The following is a 14,676-nucleotide window of genomic DNA, read 5'->3' as shown; positions in this document are numbered from 1 at the left end:
CCTGGGGATCTTTAACGTGCGCTGACATCGCACAGCACACGACGCCTCTTCGTTTCGCCTCCATCGAAACGAAGACTACGGCAACACTGTTCGCAATCAAATGGTTCCCGGCGCACGAGGGAGGGTGTGCATCCTCACCGAATCACAACGAGACGGCCCATTCGGCGGCGCGAGCGCTTACCTTCCGCGCCCCCGAGAAGGACCGTTCCGAATGGTGGTTCGAAACAAAGTACCGAATGACCAGTTACGAGGAAGTGACTAAGTGTTACCGCCTAGCTGGACGGACATTGCCGCCGCCTCAATCGGCACTTAGTCGGGAGGAGGCGGTCATCCCAAGGCAAATACAAACCGGGTCACTCCTCGCCCCGGCAGTGCTACACGTCCTCCACCCAGACATCTACACGAGTGATATGTGCAGTGTATGTCAAGTGGGTCCGGCGGACCAATGGCACATCATGTGGTACTGTGCCAGGTTCCCGACCGAAGCTACATCCAGGATATACCCGCCCGGGCTTCAAAGTGTTGTACAAAGCACAGACAAGGACATTCAGCTATGGGCCGTCCAGCAGGCCCGGGAAGCGCTCGAAAAGTACAAGCCTCACGGCCCACCACACACGGGCCAAAATGAGCGTTCGTGGTGTTTAGCGCTCGTGGTGTTCGTCTTTCGTCTCCTGTGTCCTCGTCTTTTGCTGCGCTATAGTGTATTGGAACCAAAATGAGGTAATGCAAAGCAGGGCATAACCCCGGGTCCACGCTTGGCCAGCGTCACGATGCATTGAACCGTCGTTTGCCGGCATTTCAATAAAGTTGTACATACATACATACATACATACATACATACATACATACATACATACATACATACATACATACATACATACATACATACATACATACATACATACATACATACATACATACATACATACATACATACATACATACATACATACATACATACATACATACACCCCGCCGAGGTGGCGCAGTGGTTACGGCGCTCGACTACTGTTCCCAAGGACGCGGGATCGAATCCCGGCCTCGGCGGCCGCTTTTCGATGGAGGCGAAAAGCAAGGCGTCCGTGTGCTGTGCGATGTCAGCGCACGTTAAAGATCCCCAGGTGGTCGAAATTACTTCGTAGCCCTCCACTACGGCTCCTCTTACTCTCTTTCCACTTCATCTCTCACCTTCCTCCCTTCCCTTACGGCGCGGTTGAGGTGTCCACAGAAAACAAGTGAGACAGTTACAGTGTCTTTCCCTTCCTATAAATCAATCAATCACGTTATACCTAGGCAACGCAGGCACGTTCAGCTGCTCCTGGCCCTCATGGGGCTGGGACAGGTAGGTCACCGCCGCTTGCGGCGGGGGCTATCCTGCTACCCAATTTTTATCTCTTGTAGGCCGTCATTGCGCCTGCCACCGCTTCGGTTGTCGTTGGCGGCTGTTGCGGCGCGCGTCTTTCTCTCCCTCTGGTTTTTTTTCTTCTCTATTTTCTGTTCTGTCCGCACAAGGCAGCGGAGGTGGTTCAGCTACAGAGCCAGTAGCAGGCCCGATCATTTTCTTTTCTTTGTTCCTTTAGTCGCAACAACAACGAAAAATAGGGCTTTAAATGTTGGCTGGTTGGTTGGTTGCTGCACAACGTTTATTTCCATCGGTTATTCTGCGCTCCGCAGCTTTTTTATTTCTTTTTCATTCCGTCTCTATCGAAATGCGGGTGTGAGGCCGGAATTCGACCCCGTGTCTGCGCGGCGGATTAAAATATTGAGTTGCCTGCGGCCACAAACCCGTACGTACTCTTTGCGCCATCTTAAAGGGCCACTGTCCAGGGTATGACCTTTTAAGCAAAAGAGCCCAGTGTTTCGATCAGGTACCGGAGATAGTCTGTGCAAACTGCTACAGCGATACACGCGCTGCAAAGCAGTACAAATACAAATCAAAGCTCTCTCATCCTCCCCTTCGGGAAACCAGCTTCTCCGTTGGCTCGCAGAGAAGTGAAAAACCTTTGCGAGGGAACGGGAGGAGAGAAACACGACTGAATCGGGGGATTGCGCGGTGGCTGTAACTGCGTTATTATTTACTTAAAAAAAAAAAAAAAAAAGCATTGTGCTGTCTTGTGCTTGGGGGCGAAGTCTCGCAGTCACCGGGGAAGAAAATATTTTCGACCGGAGGGTGGACAGTGGCCCTTTTAAGTCGTTCAGATTCGAGTCCATGCGGATTGCTGTAGCGATGCCTTGGGAATAAAATCAACCACCTCCCAAGTCCACACAATGAATAAATGAATGAGTTGGACCATGACCTTATAGCATTTGCCTGTGCATATATGGGATTGCGTTTTCTATGAAAGAGAATATGACAGAACACAAAACGTTAATAAAAACGCAAGTTGTTGCCTGCGATTTTTGCGTACGAAACGTACGTGTGGGAGGTTTGATGACAATGATATCGATTTCTACAACTACGTGACTAGGTCTCGACTAAGCATCTCCTTCTATACCCATAGACTGCGGGGTCTTGTGCGTAATTGCATATTTTGCGTACGCTGCCGTGGATCATTCAGGCCTGTCCATGCGCCCAAAGCCCGCCATTGCGCCTAGGGCCGATCGGCAGACAGCAGCTGTAATCAGAGGTGCCCATTTGGTGAGTTTCATTTTCCCTTCTACTTTATCATTGCGCGCAGTGAGATATGAATAATAGTTGAAAGCACTTTTAGGGAGAATTATATATCATACCGTTACGTGTGACATTGCATTTGTTGATGAATTCGCGATCCGGAGAGGCTAAAGCGTCCATTTACCGCACGAAAACAAACGTGATGTCAGTTTCTAAACGCATTATAAAAAGCTAAAAAAAAAAAACTGTTTCCGCCCGGGATCGAACCGGGGACCTTGCGCGTGTGAGGCGCACGTGATAACCACTACACCACGGAAACAGGATTGACAGTCAGCTTAAAAATATTACTTTTATAAGCTACGCAACGTACTTCGTGCTGCTACATTGCATTTACTATAATAAAGAATGGTGCAGAGATATCATAAAGCAGCAGGAAACTGCATCAATTTCCTTGCCAGCTTCATCAACAGTGATCACCGCGTGTTCACTACAGCCTAGCTTCGTGGCTGCAAAGAGGTCATTAGCCGATGCTAACGGGCAAACAGCCGAACAATTAATGTTACGATGTAAATGAACGTTATTCCGTATGTCAGAATTTTTTCAGCTACTACTGCTTACGTAGAATGCAAACGGCAAACGCTAATTTAAAAACGGGTCTGAAATCATATTAGGACTTGTGGCGCCATCTGTGCAAAAACAAAATATCAATGTTTGTCTTAGTGCGAACATTTGACGCTACGCGTCGGCACTCGCATAGAGATCAGGCCGGTTTTCTGCATCTTCCCAGATGCTCCGTCACGCCGCATCCCGCCCTCCGGAATATCCCGGAGGAGAAAGTCAAAAAAGAGCCCAGAGCTCCCGGTGGATGCGGAAGATGTCCTGAGCGACCGAGGTGGCCTGAAACGTGAGCGCTTCGTCTTCCTTTTTCGCTTTCGCAGACGCATTTGCTAGCTGGCTCATTGTCTAGCTTCGCTCGCTGATGTTGCAGCGTCCGCTCGCCGGGAACCCGGCAATCCTTCTGCTGTGAACACCCCGGTATCTTCGCCAAGAAGTTGCAAAAGCACGGCGACAGCGAACGCGCCGCTACCGCCGCTGGTCCCTCTCCACGCGGCGCCGAGAGCGCACGAAACGAGGTTGCAAGTGCGCTGCCTCCGAGCCGTCGCCAATGGCTCGTTGCGGCTTTGGCGCAGCCCATTCCGCTCGTTGCAGCGAGGATAGATCTGCGCCGCTGTGACGGTTTTCTCTGTTGGATCGCGTGCGTGCGCTGAGAAAACAATTGTAAGCATGTGTTGCAGTATTGTACTTCAGAATTGTAGCGCCCTTCATTTTCCTGGCAGGTGCAAAACTTTATTCTCCCGGCAATATAACTTCGGACATTGTTACTTAATTGTGGTGCTGGAAATCTGAGCAATTCTTCGTATTTCCATGAACTCGAAAAAAAAAAAACAAAAAAAACAAAACAAAAAACAATGCGTTCACTGCCAACCTCGCGGCATTTCATAAGTGAGTACTGATGTGCATTTTTCGGTTCTGTTACATCGCGGCAGTCCCGAATAATGGGCAGAATGATTCTCTATAGCGGAAGTAATCGAGCAAGTAATCAAGCCAATAAAGATGCTGTTGTTACCGCTTTATGAAACGGCGTTGAACTCTGGGCAGCCCGTATCATCAAGTCGAGGGGTTTGGGAAAAGAGTGAGAATAGCGGGAGAAAGTATATAACTTTCGTAACAGGTGCCTTGGATATATTATCTCATGATTCAAAGCTTGTTGTTTAGTTAATACAAAGTTTGGATATATGAAGGTATATATTTAGTATTTTCAAAAGAGCTGTTCTATACGTTCCTAGTCAAAGTGGCTTATACTTTGCCTGCAGCAAAGTACACAATGAGGCCTTGGCGAAAATATTTTCTGAACAACGAAACAGAAGGCAATGAAAGCGAGTCTGCTCAACTACCCATATGCAGAAGGAGGAGGAGGAGGAAGATGAGGAGGAAAGGCAGGGAGGTTCCATATGCAGAAAAAACTTCGAGTGATGCAATGCATTCATGAATTCATCGCAAATGACCGACGCTCTGCCAGGCAATTAACAAATTTGCGCTAAGTCTGCATGTGGATACAAGAGTGCCGCAATATGATACCCTCTGGATAATTCAAATTACACATTGTTAATAAGGCCGGGTTATGATAAAATGGTAACGAAAAATTAAAACTCACCATAATAACAGACATCTTGTAAGTTTGCAGGAAATAGTTAACTATAGGTTTACGCTGCATACCACGCCTCCAACACAATCGACGCAGCACTGTTGTTGGTTTGGCTACCAGTACTGCTGCTCCAGGCAACAGGCAGAAAAAGAAAAAGATTGAAATTTTTTCTAATACCTGAAAAAGGTCATAGTAATAGTAAACTAAATTGTTTTCCTTACCTAGTAATGATGAGGGAGGAGTCGCTGGAGAAAGCTTTGATGTGGCAGGCAGCGAACGGATGGTTAGATGGTATACTCGTGGCGCTGCAGATGAAGTTATGTGATGTTAGGAAGATAGAGACCGGAAAGCGTGGCGTGATATGGTCCATAGGGTCACGAAGAGTCGGACACGACTGAACGACTGAACTGAACTGAATAATGATGAACTTGGTCCTATTAAATAACTTATCCGAAGGATGTTGTATCGCATGTACGTGCCTCACCAGCCCTCGGCCTGGTTAATCCGCAAAAAGAAAACAAAATGCCGGAACAAACATTTCTCGTTCTTTTCTTCTGATTCTTCGCCCATGTGACGGGAATTCATGAAAGAGATGGTGCTAAAGACATCTTTTTGCCGCCCACACCGCGATAATGACCACTTCCGGCCTCGATTAATTTACCTTACGGCCGTGAGTGACCCAAAAGAATAATACACCACCCTATTGGCTAGAGGCCACAGCTGCCAACTGCCGTTAACATTAATTGATTTACTTTACGGCTGTGAGTGACCCAGAAGAATAATACACCACACTATTGTCTAGAGGCCACAACTGCCAGCTGCCCTTAACATTAATTGGTTTACTTTACGGCTGTGAGTGACCCAGAAGAATAATACACCACACTATTGGCTAGAGGCCACAACTGCCAGCTGCCCTTAACATTAATTGATTTACTTTACGGCTGTGAGTGACCCAGAAGAATAATACGTACACCACCCTATTGGCTAGAGGCCACAACTGCCAGCTGCCCTTAACATTAATTGGTTTACTTTACGGCTGTGAGTGACCCAGAAGAATAATACACCACCTTATTGGCTAGATGCCACAACTGCCAACTACCGTTAACATACGGCTGTGAGTGACCCACAAGTATAATACACTACCCTATTGGCTAGAGGCCACAACTGCCAACTACTGTTAACATACGGCTGTGAGTGACCCAGAAGAATAATACACAACCCTATTGGCTAGAGTCCACAACTGCCAACTACCGTTAACATACGGCTGTGAGTGACCCAGAAGTATAATACACCCCCCTATTGGCTAGAGGCCACAACTGCCAACTGCCCTTAACTGCCTTAACAAAAGGTCATGCAGTGTTCAGAACACTGACAACGACACCATGCAACAGTGGCTCGAGAAGTGAAAATCCATGGAAAGCGTTACGTAAGACTCAATTTTGTTACGTAACACGCTCGATGCACTCAAATTTCATACATTACATTGCAGCTCTTTAAAAGCAAACAAGGCGGAGTTAATTGCTGCCAAAGGTCACTTACACTTGAAACGAAACGAGAGTTAGCTACAGGAGGCTTTAACAAACCTAAGGCTTTCTTTCATAGCGCACCAAAAAATGACTTCGCCTTTAACAACAGAAACAAGGCTAACGCAAAAGAAACTGAAAAAAAAAAGGCATATATTAGTTGTAAAGGAAGCACGCAACAATACACTGCAGTTTCGGAGAAGGCCGTTAAATAATCAGGCCATTAGATAAGAAGAAAATAGAGTTCTCTTTTTCTTTTTTTTTTTTTTTGAAGACAATTTCTTTGAGTGTGCAGCCTAATGATAGCGGCCTTGGTAGTGCAACATTTTTGGCAATATACGGCATCAGTATTTCACAATGCTTCCAAAGAATAAAAACGATACCGACTCGCTGCCTCGCCTTAATCATTACTTAATGGCAGGGGCTGATGGGCCATCTGGTAACTCCCGAATGAAGGTTAAAAAAAAAAAAACAGTTCTGAGGCGGGATACCGAGAATTCGCATAAATAGGGGCATCAACGTGACGCATTTGCTATGAAGATACATTTATTGAATAATTCCAAAGGGTAGAATAAGAAAAAAGGGACTTATAAAACGTGATAAAGTATCACGCATGTCAGCGCGGGACTTCGCGGGCTCTTGCGTTACAGACTAACCTAGCCCTGTTGCTATTTAAGTCTCTTACTTAAGGTATTTGACCTTTTCTTTTTTGTTATTATTCACTCTCATCTTTGCACTTCTTCCTCGCCGTTACCTTAGCGTATTTACCCTTATTTGCTTTCTGGATTTTACTCTTAGTTTAAGAATAACCAGTACAGCGGGCAAAAGGAATCCAAGCGTTCGAAGTTTCCCGAAGGCGCCTAACGATGCGATGACTAGCAACGGTCGCAGTTACTTCCTTAGGCCAAGAGGCGTCATTATGCGTGCGACACGTTATCCACATCCACCGCCACGTACAATCGGTTCATGTTATCCGGAGAACTCCTCACTTGGTTCAATTAGCGGCCGCCCCTGACTTCGAGGAGCATTTTAACCCTCGAAAATAGTTCCAACCTCGGATACGACGCCAGGGATTCGAGGTTCATCAGTATTCATTAGAGTCCCGGAGCATGTTCATTAAGAAAGACGCCATGCAGCGCCGACTAACTCGGAAATGGCTTCGCTCGTCAGGACTGGTCGCTAAACCTCGTGCAGTTTCTTATCATAGTTCAGAGGTTGCAAAAAATTCCTTACTGCTTACAGTTTAATATTGTATGCACGCGTCATTACAACGTTGCCAAAGGAAATCTACAGCCCATTCTTAATCACACTACCCATGTTAATACTGCCATGCACAGGAAGCACGAGTACAACTTACAGCCAAACGTTATTACGGAAGTGGAAAGCAGAAGGCGTCTTTTTACCCCAAGCGATGAGAACGAGTTTCCAATCTCTGTAGTGGAATAAAGGACACTGGTCACTTCAATGATGTAATAACCGCCTCCCACTCCTCTGCTTACACTGTGATTAATTTTTACGTTCTCATGCAGGACGGTATTTACTAACATTGTTCGCTCTATATTTGTTCCTTTTACCGCGATGTCATTAATGGTCCTGTTATGAAAGGAAAAAAAAATTTAGGATCTCTTAGCTGCCTCTTAAGAGGAGAATGTGGAAAGCCTACTCTTCCTCTCCTATCATTTGCCTCTCATCGTTTGCCTCTTATCGGCGTTTGCTCCGCCGGGGTGGTGCAGTGGTAAGACGCCCGACTACTGTGCCGGAGTACCCGGATTCGAACCCGACCTCGGCGGCTACGTTTCGGTGGAGGTGAAACGAAGAGGCGTCCGTGTGCTGTGCGATGTCAGCGCACGTTAAAGATCCCCAGGTGGTCGAAATTACTCCGTAGCCCTCCACTACGGCTCCTCTTTCTCTCTTTCCACTTTGACTCCCACCTTCCTCCCTTCCCTTACGGCGCGGTTGCGGTGTCCACAGAAAACAAGTGAGACAGTTACCGCGCCTTTCCTTTCCTATAAATAAATCAGTTATCGGCGTTTGTTTCAGTTCTACATGTAATTATAATTGGTTAACAGAAAAGGAAAAGCGCAGTAGATAGATAATTAGCTGGTTCACAGGTAGGGAAAGGCGCAGTATCTGTCACACTTGTTTCTGTGGACACCTGTACCGCGCCGTAAGGGTAGGGAGGAAGGTGGAAGCGAAAGTGGAAAGAGAGAAAGATGAGCCGTAGTGGAGGGCTACGGAGTAATTTCGACCAGCTGGGGATTTTAACGTGCGCTGACATCTCACAGCCCACGGACGCCTCTTCGTTTCACCTCCATCGAAACGCAGCCGCCGAGGTAGGGTTCGAACCCGGGCACTCCGGACAGTCATCGGGCGTCTTACCACTGCACCACCCCGGCGGGGCAGTATCTGCCACTTTCTCCAAGTATGCGTTTGCACAACGACCTACTCTATGCTTAGACGGTACACCATCGATCCTGACGCGTGGCGTGCCTTGGCGTGCGTTCAAGTGTGGGATTGCAGATGGAAGGAACGCTAGACAAGAACACATCTCGCGGAATCTTGCGGAATATGACAGGTAGGTAGGTAGCAACTTTAATGATTCAAAAAAGAACCAAGTGAGGGGGGGGGGGGGGGGGGGGGTAAAGGGAAGTGAGGGAGCAGGACGACGATGGGCCCTTGCCGCTCTAGATGGCCGGGCACGTTTGAGCTTCGGCGACCCCTCGGGCCCAGCTCACTGTCAGAAGCTGTACCTCCGGCAGCGAGCTGCGCAGAGCAGCCTCCCATCGCTCCTGATGTCTTGGCCCTTGCCACGGGGGCTTGGGTTTGTTCGGGCAGTTCAGGAAGACGTGAGTCAAGTCGGCTCTGGTGCTAGGACACAAGTGGCAGTGAGGAGAGGTTTCGCCACGGTTTATAATAGAGAGAAGGAAAGGGGCCATGACTGTGGCCGTCTGAAGTCTGCGCCAGAAAGCCTGGTCGCTTTTGGGAAGAGATTTATGCGGAGGAGGGTACAGCAGGCGGGAATTCCTATAAAATACGGTGAGGTCGTGGTAGTTAAGAAGCCGATCTCTGGCACTGCGAGACGAAGACACCAGGTCGCTCTCAGCCCGGTTGACGAGTGCTCGGGCTTAGGAGTGAGCGGCCGTGTTGCCTGGGTGTTCGCTGTGCGCAGGGACCCAGAGGAGAGTAACCAACCAGCTTTCGCATTAGCCTTCGTGGACGGATTCCACAACACGATAGTCAGTGCGTCCATTCCAAATTTGCAGGATTCCCTGCAAGCTGAAGAAGCAGCAATTGCCCTAGCAATCACACACTCCTCTGTGGAATATGACAGATCTCTCGCACAACTCTCGCGCATTGGATTTGGTTCCTTAAGCCTAGAAAGTATTTCGCCTTAAAAAGTCGGCATCGGCGTTTTTGGTGTGAGCTTTGTGTTGCGAAAAATCACGGGCATTTCTCTGACGGGAGGTAGTTAGCCGGTTATATGCGCTACGAGACCACGTGACAAGGCCGAGATAGCAAGCGCGTTTACATCGGCTTCTAATGGGGTAGTGTGAGATCGAAATCCAGCCCTCATGGGCTCTCTAGTCCCGGTCCCCAGTCAGACACATTGCTCCTAGGGCACGCAGCGATGTTTGTAGGGATTGATTAAAGCGGGGCTTTATATCTATGTCTTGTGGTCTTCCTTATTACGAGGTGGCTACCGAATGTATGCTTATGAGTATGAGTAAGATAATAGAGGCAAAGATTAAAAGATTACTGAATAAGCGTGCAGCAAAGCTCACGTACGCGAACGGGGATCCGCAAAGGAACCCAGGAAAAGAGAGCCACAATTTCATGCTCCTAAAGATTCCCCTCAAGTGTCCCCTTACTTTTTTTTTCGCTGTGTTGTTCGAGTGTGTTGCCGTCATTTCATAAAAACACGAAAACGTGCATTATAAGCAGTTGAGTTGTAGCCGTCATTATTCGGCTATCAGTTTAGACATCCATTAGCAAGGCTGGCACGAATCTCGGACACTGTTTCTTAAGAGGAGGGATCTTTCCGGAGGATGCGCACTCAACCCTCTGGTCTCTAGCACGTGCTGTCAACAAACTCGCATTTCCCCGCTCTTTTGTGTGCTCTGCGATTCAAGGAGGGGGGGGGGGGGGGGGGGGGGGGACTGGCCGGCATGCTTCGAAATAACGTCCATTAGTGAGCTGTCGCGGAGTCTATGCATGCACAGTGCCGGACGGGCATGTCGAATACGCAGGATTTTAGAGTGCACTCCAATTGTACACACCGGGCTTTCTCGAATGACAACAGTGTTACTTTGAAAATCACACCAGACCGAGGGTCACTTTCTTGAAGAGGACTCGACGCTCACCTCGTCAGGTGGTTTTAAAACTTAAGCGTTGCCATCCAAGGGGCGCTATTATGAAAAGCCCACTTTGATAAAACAAGGCATGGAATTCTATATATTATATCTAATTCCCCTCTGAAAGGGAGTTCGATAAAGGCAGATCAGTTCAGTTCAGTCGTTCAGTCGTGTCCGACTCTTCGTGACCTTATGGACCATGTCACGCCACGCTTTCCGGTCTCTCACGATCTTCCTAACATCACATAACTTCATCTGCAGTGCCTCGAGGATGCCATCTAACCATCGCGTTCGCTGCCTACCCCTTCTCCGGCGACCCTCAACTTTTCCCAACATCAAATCTTTCTCCAGCGACTCCTCTCTTCTCATCAGATGACCAAAGTAGCTGAGCTTTAACTTTAGAATTTGACCCTCCCAATGAGCAGTCAGGGTTTATGGTTGACAATATCGACTGATTTGATCTTCTGACAGTCCAAGAACTCTCAAGTCTTCGCCAGCACCACAATTCAAACGCGTCAATTCTTCGGCGGTCAGCCTTTTTCACAGTCCAACTCTCGCATCCATACATCACAACAAAGGCAAATACCACTCCTATAAACTTTTGCTTAGTATTTTCAAGACGATGTTTGTGAGAGTTCGATATAAGATATAAGCAATAATTTCATATATCTAGGCTCGAAATATCCGGGATTGACTCTCGCGTGCTCCCTTCTAACTATAAGACCACAGAAGTGGCTTCAGTCGACAAATAAAGAAAAATACCCGCAACACGAAATCAGCTTCACATCCTTCACAAAATGAATATGCTGATTTTTTTCCAAAACCGATATGTCTTGCATGGTGGAACTCGGACGCTATATAATTTAAACAAAATTTGTTTGCGAAAGTCAAATTATGTCATACAGAGATAAGATTCACGTTAATCTTCAGCGTCATTTTATAGCTGATTGCGCGTTAACTGAGCAAAAGCAATAAGGAATTGTTCCTTAAGCTACTACTTTTGAGGCTCAGCAACTCAAACATGTATGCCTTGACTGTAGCTTATTTCCAACATTCCGTGACCACCCTTTAACTCCTCGTGTCCGCTTTACTTTAACTCGCACAAAGTCCCGTCTATATTTGAGACCATAAGGAATTTATGTTCCCCTGGTTGAAATTTCCGGAGTCCTCCACTACGGCGTCTCTCATAGACTGAGTCACTTTGGGACGTTAAACCCCACAAACCAAACCAAACCTCCACCATGCGCCTTCAAGGAAGAAAGAAAGAAAACGAACACCACTTTCTTTTTTCATCTACATTAAAGGCTTATACATTCTGTGCTTTCGAGCGCTCACACGTCCCTCGATGATCGTGTGCGATCCACAACTAAATGCCTCTGACGCTGTTATTTATTCGTTCAACCACTGCACAATGGAAATAAACATTTCAAAATGCAAGGCGATGCTTGTTACTGCCCCTTCTATCGAAGCGCGCCTTTTATTCCCTGCGTAAGCTTTACCCTGAGATCCTTCCAGCCTAATGCTACGCTAGAGTAAACATACCTCTTTCCAAAACATGGTAACTGCACATTATCAAATTAATTAGTAGCTCTGACTGTGTTCTAGGATGTCTGCGCTGTTACTTCTCCACTGATCCTACGCCAGTGAATAAATACATTATACAACTCATTATTCCATAAGTTTTGATCTGCTGTGTCCACTTGAGACACCAGCCCTGGCGACCTAATTTGTTCGCTCATTCAAACTCTTGCAAAAGAACTGGATTTTTTTTTATTCCTCGCATCTATAATCGCACACGTTTTGTTGCCTCAACAAAAAAAAAATACATTGGTGGTAACTTCCCTCGTTTGTCCTTGTAAGCTCTGCTACGTTTGTTGTTTGTTTGTTTCTCGCAATTTATTCTCAGAACACGCTCTTTGATAAGGGCCTGCACCGGCGTCCTGCGGTATCGTGCGATAAGTTCTCTCCGTTTCAAGAGCTCTACACAGCACTACAATACGTAAGGGTGACTCGACACAACCAGGTTGGCGTACACTACGTGGCTTTGTTCCCAAGTGTCTATGGACTACGGTGCAAGAATGTGGTAGCAACGAATTCATGTGCGTGCCACCGTGATTTATTCAATTTACCCTAGGTAATACTGCAAACATCATGTGAAACGGTATTAGGAAGGTGCTTACGAGGTGGATCGAGCTTCTTATCAAATGTGTGAAGTCTCTGCATCGACAAAGCTATCGAAGTTATTGTTGCTGCATTGCACGCATGGATTTATCTGTGTTTTCCATATTTCGTAAAAGATGCTAGAATGGGACCCCGGAATCTTGCATTGGCGCCTTTGAAACCAATAACTTGAGCATGTTATTTTTCATTCCATGAAATTACGAGAATCATTTGCGGGAAAAGTATTTATTATAGAGAACAATCCTTTGTTGTTGTTTTTTTCTATTCAAATTTTCACTCGTTTTTATGACGTTTTATTACTTTTCCATTCACAGCATCTTTGTGTTCTTTTTCTGAGCGAAGCTACGGTTTCCTCAACTCACCCTGAAGGGAGGGAGAGAGAGAGAGAGCTGTGTTTCGTTTAACTGAGTCTGACTACCCTGTCGTTATATTCGCGTCTCTATTGCATGAGGCATTCGTCGAACAATAGGAACAATGCGGTACACAGAAACACCAAGTCTTCCGGTTTAATCTTTTCATTTTGCCTCTCTTGCCCTAAAGGCCCGCTTTTTGTCTGTGACTCCGCCGACCGAAAACAATAAGCGGCAGGTCACGCACGGAATGAAAAAGCGATATATGAAGGCAGCACAAAAATTTTTATCAGAGCAGTGGTAAGCAACAAAGTACCACGACGAAAAATAAAGAAACTGACAGCTGCCTCTGTTAAAGCGGTATATACTAAGTCGCTCAACAAACGAGAGGTAGGGACCATCGCGCCTGCGCTTGGGGTAAGGTTGAAGAGTTCCTTGCGCCAGTGACGCGATGATGAAGAAATAAATAATATTAGGGAGCTGCTCAGAGCAGATATCGGTTTGTTCGGCGGTGTTCGTTTGTCGTTATTAGCGCGTGTTATCGTCCTGTGCTGACGCTCTAGAACGATCAGCTTAAAGTGCCCAGTTGTCGTCTAAATCAGTTATAGTGTTTTTACTGAGGTACATATTGGAGACCTGTTATCAAGGGGCTGGAAAAGAATAATAAAAATAATGTAGAAAAGAAGTTAGAGTAGCAAATAAGCTTGTGTCACGAAATTTAAATATTCAGTTATCATTTGGAGGTAGAAGGGAAACGACTTGGCCCATCAGTTTATATAGTGTTCATTTCTAGTACGATTTCTCTCGCGGCAAATCAGTATATTCATCCAGACCCCTGCGTTACTGTGTCGCGCGCGAGAAGCTGCACATCAAAAGCCTATTTCTATGCCCCTGATTTCGGTTTTTCACAAATTTAATAAAGATCGGAATATGGCACGGATAGACATAGATAGGAATGAAATATGAGTCGTATAAATATTGTAAAGGGTGTATAGTACCTTATTTCAGCCCGCCGCAGCCATTTTTACTTGTGCACATAGGGAAAAAAGTTAAAATAGAAATGGTTAGCTTCCAAGCCTTGCTTGAGACATATCAGGGCTGATGAATTTATGCCCTTTGCCCTTTGACACTGCAATTTTATTGGTCGGCTGCGGTACCGGTCGAGCTATCGACATTTTTCACTTCAGGCAGGAGGTTTACTAACAGCATGACACGGAACCTGACATAGATGAACGTTCCGATCTTAACGCGCTGCATTCACAAAGATTAATCGTGCATGCATAAGTTCCTAAGTTCACGGCTGATATCCTAGCCCGAAGCATTCGCTTATGGGATAATTTGAATAAAGCGAATGTTATTATCAGACGTTAATGTGCTTGAGCAATATGTTTTGCTTTCAAATCTACTTCACTTTCCCTAATTTATCTCTATTAGGGACGCATTATAACGGTTG

General features: G+C 46.4%; 1 protein-coding gene and 1 non-coding gene across 2 annotated transcripts in view; one reads left to right on the top strand and one right to left on the bottom strand.

Moving 5' to 3' along the window:
- Positions 1–2,857: 2,857 nt before the first annotated feature.
- On the bottom strand, positions 2,858–2,930 carry TRNAV-CAC (transfer RNA valine (anticodon CAC)). The gene has a single exon. It is a non-coding gene; the product is annotated as a tRNA-Val (tRNA).
- A 519-nt stretch (positions 2,931–3,449) lies between these two features.
- Positions 3,450–14,676, top strand: part of LOC146172694 (glutamate [NMDA] receptor subunit 1-like) — a 109,759-nt gene continuing 98,532 nt past the window's right edge. Inside the window, exon 1 of the mRNA XM_084584890.1 lies at positions 3,450–3,515. The gene's annotated coding sequence lies outside the window, so the exon portion shown is untranslated. The remainder of the gene's footprint in view (positions 3,516–14,676) is intronic.

The sequence above is a fragment of the Amblyomma maculatum genome, chromosome 11, assembly GCF_055883805.1.
Source record: "Amblyomma maculatum isolate TAMU_Amacu chromosome 11, ASM5588380v1, whole genome shotgun sequence".
Lineage (NCBI taxonomy): Eukaryota > Metazoa > Arthropoda > Arachnida > Ixodida > Ixodidae > Amblyomma > Amblyomma maculatum.
Note: the sequence above shows the minus strand (reverse complement) of the source record. Positions and strands in the feature narration are given on the sequence as shown.